This window comes from Thermobia domestica, chromosome 6 (assembly GCF_964235325.1).
Source record: "Thermobia domestica chromosome 6, izTheDome1.hap1.1, whole genome shotgun sequence".
Classification (NCBI taxonomy): Eukaryota; Metazoa; Arthropoda; class Insecta; order Zygentoma; family Lepismatidae; genus Thermobia; species Thermobia domestica.
In genome coordinates, this window is record NC_137459.1 from 216,966,488 (window position 1) to 216,980,052 (window position 13,565).

Here is a 13,565-nt window from a genome sequence, read left to right on the forward strand (position 1 = left end):
TTCAGGTCGAAACTGAGTGCAATTGTTTGCTTCCTACTTATGAGATAAGTTGACAGCAACACCTTTTGGATGCAAACCAAATATTATATTTAACTATTATCCCATCTTATTAGTCGGCTCATGTTAGAGATCCTTGATTTCATTCATGATAAAGGCCTACTAGGAGAATTACTAAAAATGTTAGTCTAACGAGGGATCAGGATAATGTATTAGTGCTGTTAATAGTAATTGTTATTGGGAGTAGAAGGGCAATTTCTACATCGAAGATGAGGAAGATTACAGCAATAAGGAAGAATCGTAATGAGAAAGGAATTCGGGCCGATGACTTAGGGTCGAATCCACATTCAAAAGGGGAATTTTTTTTTCTCGGTCATTAATAACTTTTTTGGAAAGAAGGGTTGAAATAGCTATAACGATTAAGCAAATAATAATAGTTAATAGACCAGTTGTTAAAACTGTATTAATTGCCTATTTCATTTAAATGATTCTTTTGATTGGAAGTCAAATATACTATATATATTAAATAGGCTAACCTCCTCATCAATAAATAGAAATATAAAGGAATAATCACACTACATCTACAAAATGTCAATATCAGGCAGCAGCCTCAAATCCAAAGTGGTGTGTAGGAGAAAAATGTGATAAAAGGTGACGTAATAAACAAGTGGCTAGGAATGTAGAACCAATGATAACGTGAAGACCGTGGAAGCCTGTTGCTATAAAGAATGTTGAACCGTAGACAGCGTCTGCAATAGTGAATGGGGCTTCATAATATTCATATGCTTGTAAAGCAGTGAAGTATAAGCCAAGGAGAATTGTGAGTAGAAGACCTTGGGTGGCTTGAGTGTGGTTACCTTCTATTAATCTGTGATGAGCTCATGTTACAGTGACTCCTGAGGCGAGTAGAATTGCAGTGTTGAGTAAGGGAATATGTATTGGGTTGAATGGAACGATGCCTGTTGGAGGTCAGAAAGATCCAATTTCTACTGTTGGTGCTAGTCTACTATGAAAGAAGGCCCAGAAAAATGAAACGAAAAAGAATACCTCAGAAATAATAAATAAGATTATGCCTTACCGAAGACCTAATGTAACTTGTATAGTGTGCAATCCTTGATATGTTCCTTCTCGAGTTACATCCCGTCATCATTGAATTATAGTTAGTAATGTAATTAGTATGCCTAGGAAGAATAGGGAAGGGTCATATTGATGAAATCACTTAGTGAGACCTGTGGTTGTAATTAAGGCCCCTAGAGCTCCAGTAAGTGGTCAAGGGCTTTGATCAACAAGGTGGTAGGGGTGATTTTGTGATGCTGACATAAGTAACTTCTCTCGAATATAGTGTGACTAGGACGGCGAATACATATGATTGAATTACTGCAACAGCAGATTCTAGTATTAAAAGGGTAATTTGTCCAATTATTAGTAATGAAAGTATGGAGAGAGATAAAGAAGGGCCTGTATTACCTAGTAAGGTTAAGAGGAGATGCTCTGCAATTATATTTGCTATTAATCGAACAGCTAGGGTTCCAGGCCGAATTATGTTACTAATTATTTCAATGCATACCATAAATGGTATGAGAGGAGCCGGGGTTCCAGAAGGAACGAGATGTGCAAATATATGTTGAGTGTGATTAATTCAGCCGTAGATTATGAAACTTATTCAAAGGGGAAGGGCAAGAGTTAATGTGAAGGTTAGATGTCTAGAGCTGGTAAATACATAAGGGCATAGGCCTATAAAATTATTAAATAGGATGAAGGAGAATAAAGAAATAAATAGGAAGGTTCTTCCTTGATCACTAGTGGGTCCAAGAATAGTTTTGAATTCCTTATGAAGGGTTAGGGTAATTTTATTTTATAAAATGTTTGGCCGTCCTGGTAAGAATCAAAATGGGATTGGAATAATTAGAAGTCCAATTACTGTTCTAAGTAAGTTAAATGATATGTTTATAATTGAAGTAGAGGGATCAAATGTTGAAAAAAGATTTGTTATCACTTTCAGTTTATGGTTGTTTTTTTAATGTTAGTGCTATCTAAAGAAGGATAAGGTGTATTTGAATTAAAATATATGACAGATGCGAATAAAAGGTAGCACAAAGAAAATATAATAAATAATATGAGTCATTTTAGGGGAGATATTTGTGGGATAGAAAAATACTATTAAGTAGTAATTTAAGCTTGACATGCTTACGTTATAATTTAACTAATTTTTCCATTGGGAGTATTTGTTACTTTACTATCTTTTGGTTTGCTTACTTTCAGCCACCCAATGAAAGTTCTTGTATCATTTTTGTTATTCAGTTAATGAATACTGAATGAGGGCAGGCCTCAACAACAATTGGTATAAAACTGTGATTTGCACCACAAATTTCTGAACATTGACCGAAGAATAAGCCTGTGCGTGTAATATTAGCTGCTACTTGATTTAAACGTCCTGGAGTAGCATCTGCTTTAATACCAAAGGCGGGTATAGCTCATGAGTGAAGAACATCAGCAGCGGTGATTAAGATACGAATGTCAATATTAATAGGCAATACGATGCGATTGTCTACATCTAGAAGACGAAATGAATTAGGGTTTATTTCATTGATAGGGACTATATAAGAATCAAATTCTGTTAAGGAGAAGTCAGAATATTCATAACTTCAGTATCATTGATGTCCAATTGTTTTAAGAGTAATTGCTGGCTGGTGAATTTCGTCTAGTAAGTATAGGAGTCGTAAGGATGGGAGGGCGATAAAGATTAGTGTAATAGCAGGCAGAATTGTTCAAATAGTTTCTAGGGTTTGGCCCTCTAATAAGTTGCGATTAATATATGTGTTTGGTAGAAGAGAGGCCAGTAAATAACCTACGAGAACTGTAATTATAGTTACAATGAGTATTGTATGATCGTGAAAAAATACTATTTGTTCTATTACAGGGGACGCTGCATCTTGAAGTCCTAGTTGATTTCAAATGGCCATTTCTAAAGAAGATGGTTATTCTTATGTTTGGGCCTTAGGCCCAATGCACTTATCTGCCACCTTAGAAGTTTGTTAGTAAAGGAAGTTCTGCATAACTATGTTCTGCTGGCGGTAAGTTCTGGAATCATTCTAAAGATGTTGTTTGTTGGTCCGAAAAGACTACTGGCCGAGCTCTTGTAAAGGCTTCTCATATAATAATTACAAGTACTAGCACGGCAATGAAGGAAAGGAATGAGCCAATACTTGATACTATATTTCATGTAGTATAGGCATCTGGATAATCTGAATACCGGCGAGGCATTCCTCTTAAACCTAAGAAATGTTGACGGAAGAATGTGATGTTTACTCCTATAAATATTACTAGGAATTGAATTTTTAGTCATGTAGGATTTATTGTTGTTCCTCTAAATAACGGGAATCAATGAATAAGTCCTGCTATGATAGCAAATACAGCACCTATAGATAGTACATAGTGAAAATGTGCTACTACATAATAAGTGTCATGCAGAACAATGTCTAAAGATGAATTTGCTAATACAACTCCCGTGAGACCTCCTACAGTAAATAGGAAAATAAAACCTAAAGTTCATAAGATTAAAGGTGAGTAAGTTATTTGTGCTCCGTGAAGTGTGGCAATTCATCTGAATACCTTAATTCCTGTAGGAACAGCAATGATTATTGTGGCTGCGGTAAAATAAGCACGAGTATCAACGTCTATACCAACAGTGAATATATGATGAGCCCAAACAATAAATCCTAGGAATCCAATTGCCAGTATTGAATAAATTATCCCTAAAACACCAAAGGTTTCCTTTTTACCACTTTCTTGGGTTACGATATGTGAAATTATGCCAAATCCCGGAAGAATTAAAATGTAAACTTCAGGATGACCAAAGAATCAAAATAGGTGTTGGTATAGAATTGGATCTCCTCCTCCTGAAGGATCAAAGAAGGAAGTATTAAGATTTCGGTCAGTTAGGAGTATCATAATAGCCCCTGCCAATACGGGAAGAGATAAAAGAAGTAGTACAGCAGTGATTACTACAGATCAAATGAATAATGGCATTCGTTCTAAAGTTATTCCGGGAGTTCGTATATTAATTACGGTTGTAATAAAATTTACGGCCCCGAGAATTGAGGATACACCAGCTAAATGGAGGGAGAAAATAGAAAGGTCAACAGAGGCTCCGGCATGAGCAATGGCTCTGGAGAGAGGAGGATACACAGTTCATCCAGTTCCTGCACCACTCTCTACAATTCTTCCTGTTAATAGTAGAGTTAATGAAGGTGGTAATAATCAGAATCTTATGTTGTTTAGGCGAGGGAATGCTATATCAGGTGCTCCTAGTATTAAAGGCACCAATCAATTACCAAAGCCCCCAATTATAATTGGCATAACTATGAAGAAAATTATAATGAAAGCATGAGCAGCAACAATTACGTTATAAATTTGGTCATGACCAATTAAGCTACCTGGTCGACCAAGTTCTGCTCGAATGAGAAGACTTAATGATGTTCCTACTATTCCTGCCCAAGCCCCAAAGATCAAGTATATTGTACCAATATCTTTATGATTTGTAGAAAATAATCATCGTTGCAAGTAAAATTAAATAGGGTGGCCGAAGTATTAGGTGATAGATTGTAAATCTATTTATGGTTAATAAACCTCCTATTAGGTTTTATAGTCAATATTTGTGATGTCGGACTGCAATTCCGGAGTAGTAGTTAATATATACTAAGACCTAAAAGGTTGCCTTTTATTTATAGCTTTGAAGGCCATTATTTTTTTTAACTTAAAGTCTTTATTTAAAGGATGTTGACAGTTAAAGGTAAAATAATTATGCCTCTTAATGAAATAATAATGAATGTCGATCTAATTGATGTTTCTTGATTGTTTTTCATTAAAGATGTTCATGTTTGATTATAGTGATTAATAATGAAAGCAGCATAAGCAATTCGTATATAATAGAAAAGGGTAACTAGCGCTGTTATTACTATCAGGGTGAGAATAATAAATGATATTTGTTCAGCAGTTTTTATAATGATGATTCATTTAGGTAAGAATCCTAAAAATGGTGGAAGACCTCCTAAAGATAAAAGACTAGTAAAGATAGCTAATTTTGTTGTTACCATAATTTTATTAGAGAAAGTTTGATTAATATGGAATATTTTGTTTATTGCAAAAAGGGTGACTGCTATTATTGAAAGTAAGGCGTAAAATAAGAAGTAGAGAGATCATGCTATGTCACTTAGCAGAAGGGCTATGAGTATTCAGCCAGTGTGATTAATAGACGAAAATGCTATGATTTTACGTAGTGATGTTTGATAAGCCTCCGATTGAGCCTACTACTAGAGATAAAATTAGGGTTAGATAGATTAGATTTGTAGGGTTTAAGCTGTAGGAAAGTAGGCCGAGGGGGGCCAATTTTTGTCATGTTATTAAAATAATGCAGTCTATTCAGAGTATAGCCTCTATTACTACGGGCATTCAGAAGTGAAGAGGAGCTGCTCCTATTTTAAAAAGTAAGGAAATAGTGATTAAATAATATGTAGTTTGCAGTCCTATGTAAAGTAGAATAATTGCTATTAAAAGTAAGGATCTTGCAATAGCTTGTACTAAAAAGTATTTTAAAGCAGATTCGGTGTGACGTTGATTGTTGGTCTTTGAAATTAGGGGGATGAATGATAGGAGATTAATTTCAAGACCAATTCAAGTACCAAATCATGATGAGGAAGTTAGGAAAATAAGAGTTCCTAACACAAGTGTTGTAGAGAATAAAAGAGTTTTAGGATTAGTGAGCATTAGAAAAAGAAGAGTAATCTTCATATGCGGGGTATGAGCCCACTAGCTTATCTTAGCTTATCTTTCTACGCTTTAGTGTACGATGCACGTTGATTTTTGATATCAAAGGTGAAAGTTTAATTCTTTTAGGTGTAATAAGAGTATATTGAAATACTTGATTTATCCTATCACGATAATCCTTTAATCAGGCATCTTATTATTTAATAATTATTTATAGAAGTATACGAGAATTTAAATAGATGAGTATTGTATTATAATAATTAAATTTAGAAATAATATATATTAATAATAATTAAAACTTGAAAATCTATTAAATCTTCTTAATTAGTCTGAGATACCGGCTAAAGGTATATTAATAAGACTAACGTATCCAAAATATGCTAGTTTTTACAGCATATGTGTAAGGAGAAAATAAATATACTTGTATAGGATACAATTTTGTTTGAGGGGGGAAAAACAAAGTTGTATCCTAGACAAGGGGGGAATAGGTTTTAATTAATACTAATTTTTATTCATTGGATTAAATACATAACTAATAATTATTTATTTTAGCATTAAACGTTAATAATAAAGTATTATCCTGGCTTTTCTTCTCTTATTTATCTAGTTTTATATGTAGCCTTCCGGATAAGAAATAAGTATCATTTATCTTAAAGGTAAGTGGTGAAGGATAATTGGTCGCAGTACTTGGTTTTGTTTATTAATTAGTGTTTGAAGCAGTTAAGGTTTAGGAAGACCCGGCGAAATTCGTGCCAGCTGCCGCGGTGAGACGAGGGGGACGAAGGGAAGAGTATTGATGGTTAAGGTGTAGTTATAAATTTAAGTTATAGGATTTTGTCTTTTTATTTTTAGGTGAAATTATTATTTAAAATAATGAATTCTATGTTTGAAGCTATGAAATTATTTGTTAAACTAGGATTAGATACCCTATTATTTTTAATGTAAAATGTAATACCTGGGTAATAGTAGTTATATTCTTGAAACTCAAAGGATTTGACGGTATTTTAGACTATTCAGAGGAATCTGTCCCGTAATCGACAATCCACGATATATTTTACTTACTATTGTTGGCAGTTTGTATACCGCCGTAGTTGAAGGTATTAAGGAGAGGTTAGAAACCTTCATTATCTTTATTGAGGAAGACCTCAGGTCAAGGTGCAGCTTATTAGTAAGAGGAGATGGATTACAATAGAATGTTTATACGAATTTTATTATGAAATTATTTAAATGAAGGTGGATTTGAATGTAATATTAGTTATATTGCTATTATGAGTAGGGCTCTAGGATATGTACACATCGCCCGTCGCTCTCATTTGTTTAGGTGAGATAAGTCGTAACATAGTGGGTGTACCGGAAGGTGTGCCTAGATTGAATTAATAGCAAAATAGAGCTTGTTAGTTGAGCTATTCGTTTACATCGAGGAGGTTTCTGTGCAATTCAGATTATTTTGATTGAAGGATGTACTTATATGTATGTGATTTTTATATTGAGATTAAGTGAATCAACTTTAATTAATGTTATTGTATAGGGTATAGAGTTAATTTGTTGATATTATAGTTAATTAGTACAGTAAGGGAATGTTTAAATAAGTGAAATTTTGTTTGAAGGAAAGAAGACATGAAATGTTGTACCTTTTGTATCAGGGAGCACTAAATAATATTATTATATAACTATTTCCCGAAATGGAAAGAGCTAAAGTATTATGACATTATAGGTAGTATATTATTTGTAAATTTTATTTTAGTGGTGAAATGCCTTTCGGTTTCCATTATATCTGGTTGTGCAGGAATTGAATTTAATTCAGCCGCGGTTAGACTTGTTGTAGACTTGGTCTTTGTAGTTTTGCCGTGAGTAATAGTAAGGGGGATTTGCTCTTTACTTTTATTATTTATAATGTGGTTTTATATTAAATGAAAGATGTGGGCTTAGGAGTAGCCATCATTTGTAATTTTGTTATAACTTATTTGAGTTATTTATCATATTTTGTTACATTTAATTTATTACTGTACTTTTGCTTTAAATTAGTTAAGGTAATTTATAATGGTGTTATTAGTATATTGGAGAGGATGATTAAAGGAATTCGGCAAAGATTTCCTCCGCCTGTTTATCAAAAACATGTCCTTTTGTTAAAATAAAAGGTCTGACCTGCCCAGTGAGGTTTTAAACGGCCGCGGTATCTTGACCGTGCGAAGGTAGCATAATCATTAGTCCTTTAATTGTGGGCTTGTATGAAAGGTTGGACGAGTGGAAGGCTGTCTTTATTTGTAATATTGAATTTTACTTTTGAGTGAAAAGGCTTAAATAATTTAAAAGGACGATAAGACCCTGTAGATCTTTATATTTAGGTAGTAATTTTTGTAGTTGGCAATGAATAAATTTGCTATTTAATTGTTGCGTTGGGGCGACGAGAAGATAAAGTAAACTCTTTTTTACATAATTACTTTTAGGTATTTTTATGATCCTTTATTAATGATTGTTAGACTAAGTTACCTCAGGGATAACAGCGTAATTTTTTTTTGAGAGTTCATATCGACAAGAGAGATTGCGACCTCGATGTTGGATTAAGATTTTATCTAGGTGCAGAAGCTTAGTGTATAGGTCTGTTCGACCTTTGAAATCTTATATGATCTGAGTTCAGATCGGCGTGAGCCAGATCGGTTTCTATCCTTTATTGACAATAGTACTTTAGTACGAAAAGACCAAGTACTAGTAATATTTATTTTTAGGGAATAAAAGTAAATGAGCATTACTTTGACAGATAAGTGCATTAGATTTAGGATCTAATAATGGATGAATTGAGTCCAGGTAATAATGTATTATGACTATATTATAGGCGTGGTTTCTTATTTGATTTTGATTATTTGTGTTTTAATTGGGGTTGCATTTCTAACTTTATTAGAACGGAAGGTTTTAGGATATATTCAAATTCGTCGGGGACCTAATAAGGTGGGTATTTGTGGTTTACCTCAGCCTTTTGCAGATGCAATTAAGCTATTTACTAAGGAGCAAGTTTTCCCTACTATATCTAATTATTATCCTTATTATCTAGCTCCTGTTTTTAGTTTATTTTTATCTTTGTTAGTATGATTAAGAATTCCTTATTTAAGTGTTATATTGACTTTTTCTTTGGGTTTATTGTTCTTTTTATGTTGCACAAGCATGGGTGTGTACACTGTAATAATTGCTGGTTGATCTTCTAATTCTTCATATTCTTTGTTGGGAGGCCTCCGAGCAGTAGCACAAACTATTTCTTATGAGGTTAGTTTGGCTTTAATTTTGTTATCTTTTGTATTTTTAGCTGAAAGATATAGATTGTTGAATTTTGGTTATTATCAGAAAGAGTTATGGTTTTTATGAATCACGTTTCCTTTAGCATTAGTTTGATTTGCTTCTTGTTTAACTGAAACTAATCGTACTCCTTTTGATTTTGCAGAAGGTGAGTCAGAACTTGTTTCTGGGTTTAATATTGAGTATAGAGCAGGGGGATTTGCTCTTATTTTTATGGCTGAATATGCTAGTATTTTGTTTATGAGAGCCTTATTTAGAGTTTTGTTTTTAGGATATGATATTTTTTCTGTTTTATTTTTTTGTAAGGTAGTATTTATTTCTTTTGGTTTTATTTGGGTACGAGGAACGCTACCACGATTTCGATATGATAAATTAATATATGTTGCTTGAAAGTGTTTTTTGCCTTTATCTCTTAATTATCTTTTATTTTTAGGAGGCATAAAGCTTCTTTTTATTTCTCGTTTAATTTAAGTGTATTAAATTGAGAATAAGTTCTTAGAGCTTTGCTCTGTTGTATGTTTTCAAAACATATGCTTATTCTCAGCCAAAGAACTAAGTTTTATTTTGTAGGAAATCTCATAAGGAGGAGAGATATGGCACAAATAGGAAGTAAGCGAAGCACAAATAGGTAGATAACTGTGAGAATTTGGCCTGTTAAAATGTAAGGGTCTTCAACTGGCCGAGCTCCAATTCAAGTTAAAAGGATTACAGTGCTAACTATAATTCAGAATATAATTTGGTTAATAGGATAAAATTGTAGACCTCGTATTTTTCTAGTATGAAAAAATGGCATAATTATTAAAATGAGGATTGATATTACTAAGGCAATAACCCCTCCAAGTTTATTAGGAATGGAACGAAGAATAGCATAAGCAAATAGTAAGTATCATTATGGTTGTATATGTACTGGTGTGACTAATGGATTCGCTGGACTGAAATTTTCAGGATCTCCTAGTATGTAAGGATTTCAAAGGGTAAGTAGTATTAGGGCTGTTATTATTTTTAGAAATCCGATAGTGTCCTTAGTTGAAAAATAGGGGTGGAAGGGAATTTTATCTTGGTTTCTGTTAAGGCCAAGAGGGTTGTTAGACCCTGTTTGGTGGAGAAATAGGAGGTGTACTATGACATGGCAGCTACAATGAAAGGTAAGAGAAAATGGAAGGCAAAGAATCGATTTAAAGTAGCGTTATCTACGGCAAATCCCCCTCAAATTCATTGTACTAATATTGTTCCTAGATAGGGGATAGATGATAATAGATTCGTAATAACTGTTGCTCCTCAAAAAGATATTTGACCTCAAGATAGGACATAACCGACGAAAGCAGTTGCCATCACTAGTAGTAGGATAGCAACTCCTACTCTTCAAGTATGAAGGTAGAGATAGGAGCCGTAGTATATTCCTCGGCCGACGTGTAAGTAAAGACAAATGAAGAAAAAAGATGCTCCATTAGCATGTAAAGTACGTAAAAGCCATCCAAAGTTTACATCTCGACAGATGTGAATTACTCTGTTGAAGGCTAATTCAATACTTGATACATAATGTATTGCTAGAAATAGGCCTGTAGCAATTCGAATAATTAAACATAAGCCGAGAAGAGAACCAAAGTTTCATCAATATGAAATGTTAATAGGAGCTGGAAGATCTACTAAAGCGTTATTAGCAATTTTAAAAAGAGGGTGATGTAAGCGAATTGGTGTTGACATATGACTTAGAGGGCCGAAGAGGGCCTTGGTATAGTGAAGTGATCCATACTACTGCAATTAGTGTAATAAATAGATATGTTGCTAATATAATAGTATTTATTAAGATTGATGTTATATAAAATTTTATACCGGGAATTTCTTGGTAATTAGTTGTATAGTGATGTGGATCTGGCAGTGAAATTATATTTGGGAGCATAAGAGGGTCAATAATTATTATGAGGGTTAAGAAGAGTGGAGCTAAGGAAATTAGTAGGAAAAGGTTAGGTGTTAAAGTAAATATTTCATTTGATGCTAGTCTTGTAACATAAATGAATAAAACTAGCATACCTCCTAGAAAAACTAGGAATAGAATGTAGGAAAATCAAGGAGATTCTCTTATACTTGAAATAATTAAGCAGGTAGTAATAGTGTTAACAATAAGCATTTACCCTATTGATAGGGGGTGAGATATTTGAATTAGAATGAATCTTAAAACTACTAAGATTATAAGCAATATTCAGGTTATTTTAATTTCAAGAGGTAGTTTATTAAAATATTAGTTTTGGGGACTAAAGATAAGTTTGCACTTTCTCTTGGTGCTTTTAGAATTTTATTCATTAATGGTTTACAAGACCAACGTTTTAATTAAACTATAAAAGCTTATGAAAATATTATTTATTTTGTTTTCTTGTTTTCTAGTTATTTTAGGAATAGCTTGTTTTGTTGTGCAGCGTAAGCATTTACTGATGGTTTCATTAAGACTTGAATTTATTGTGTTGATAAGTTTTTTACTTCTATCTTATTCTTTAGGTAGCCTGTATGTTGAAAATTATTTTTGTTTATTGTTTCTAACTTTTAGCGTTTGTGAAGGTAGCCTAGGACTATCAATTTTGGTGTCTATTGTGCGAACTCATGGAGGTGATTATTTGAATTCTTTAGTTGTGCTACGATGCTAAAATATTTAATATTTATGTTGTTTTTGATACCTTTATGTTTTAATTTTAAATTATGGTGAGTTGTTCAGTTTTGTCTTATTGGGATTTGTTTTTTATTTATAATAAGAAATAGTATAGGGCTGGTTCCCTGGGAGGTAGGCTATTACTTGTGGAGTGATAGTTTGAGTTATTCATTGATTTTATTAAGTATTTGAATTGTTATCCTTATAATTATGGCTAGAGAAGGTGTGTTGAGAAGTTCATTTTATAGTGCAAGCTTTATTAGTTTAGTTTTACTATTACTTATTTTACTTTACTTGAGATTTTCTTCTTCTAGATTGTTTATATTTTACTTTTTTTAGGGTTCTTTAATTCCTACATTATTTTTAATTTTGGGTTGAGGCTATCAACCCGAACGGGTACAGGCAGGTATATATTTATTATTTTATACCTTGTTTGCTTCACTTCCACTTTTGATTGGTATTTTTTATTTGGAATATATTAAGGGTAGCTTATTGATAATTAATATGAGAAGTGTAATAGATTTAGGAATTACATATTATATATGATATTTTGCTTTAGTTGTTGGTTTTTTAATTAAAATGCCTATATTTCTGGTTCATCTTTGGCTACCTAAAGCACATGTTGAAGCACCTGTGAGTGGCTCAATAATTTTGGCAGGAGTTTTATTGAAGTTAGGAGGATATGGCTTATTACGTATTATGTATTTTATAGAAAATGTAGCTGTAAGTATAAATTTAATTTGATTTGGTATTAGAGTTGTGGGTATTTGATCAGTTAGATTGGTATGTTTACGACAGGTTGATATAAAGTCTTTAATTGCTTACTCTTCTGTTGCCCATATAGGCTTAGTGTTGGTTGATAGGCTTACTAACGATGGGACTATGAGGATTTAGAGGTGCTCTTACATTGATAATTGCCCACGGTCTATGTTCTTCAGGATTATTTTGCCTTGCAAATATTTCTTATGAGCGCCTAGGAAGTCGAAGACTGTTAATTAATCGAGGAATACTGTCTTTTATGCCGAGTTTAGGGTTGTGATGGTTTTTATTAAGAATTGCTAATATAGCTGCACCACCAACATTAAATTTATTAGGAGAAATTAGTTTGTTAAATAGAATTGTTGGTTGATCTTGATTGAGTATATTAGGGTTGGCTTTACTTTCTTTTTTTAGAGCTGCCTATAGACTATATTTATATTCATATACTCAACATGGAATGCCTTATTCTAATTTATATTCTTGTTGAGGAGGAAGTGTGCGAGAATATTTATTATTGATATTACATTGGTTGCCTTTAAATTTATTATTTTTTTTGCAGGTCCGAGATTCTTATGGTTGTAGTTGCTTGAGTAGTTTAGAATAAAATTTTAGTTTGTGGAACTAAAGAAGGTTTAATTGCCCTTAGGCCATGGTTTGACCTTTTTCAATTTGTGTTACTAGATTTGCCTTTTTAAATAGAATAAGTATTCTTTTATTCACAATAGGCTTGAGTTTTTTAATCAATAGATATAGTGTATTTATTGAGTGAGAAGTTATTTCTTTTAATAGAAATAAAATTATTATAACTCTTCTATTTGACTGAATATCATTTATGTTTATAAGATTTGTGCTTTATATTTCTAGAATAGTAATTTATTACAGTGAACAGAATATAGGATCCGAGCGATATCTTAATCGGTTTATTATGCTCGTGTTAATATTTGTTCTTTCAATAGTTTTATTAATTGTTTCTCCTAATTTAATTAGAATCCTACTTGGTTGGGATGGCTTAGGATTAGTATCATATTGTTTAGTTATTTACTATGAAAATGTGCGGTCTTATAATGCAGGTATGTTGACTGCCCTTTCTAATCGTATTGGAGACGTAGCAATT

General features: G+C 32.7%; 1 pseudogene; it reads left to right on the forward strand.

Moving 5' to 3' along the window:
• Positions 1–11,683: 11,683 nt before the first annotated feature.
• Positions 11,684–13,055, forward strand: LOC145687458 (NADH-ubiquinone oxidoreductase chain 4 pseudogene; annotated as a pseudogene).
• The last annotated feature ends 510 nt before the right edge of the window (positions 13,056–13,565 follow it).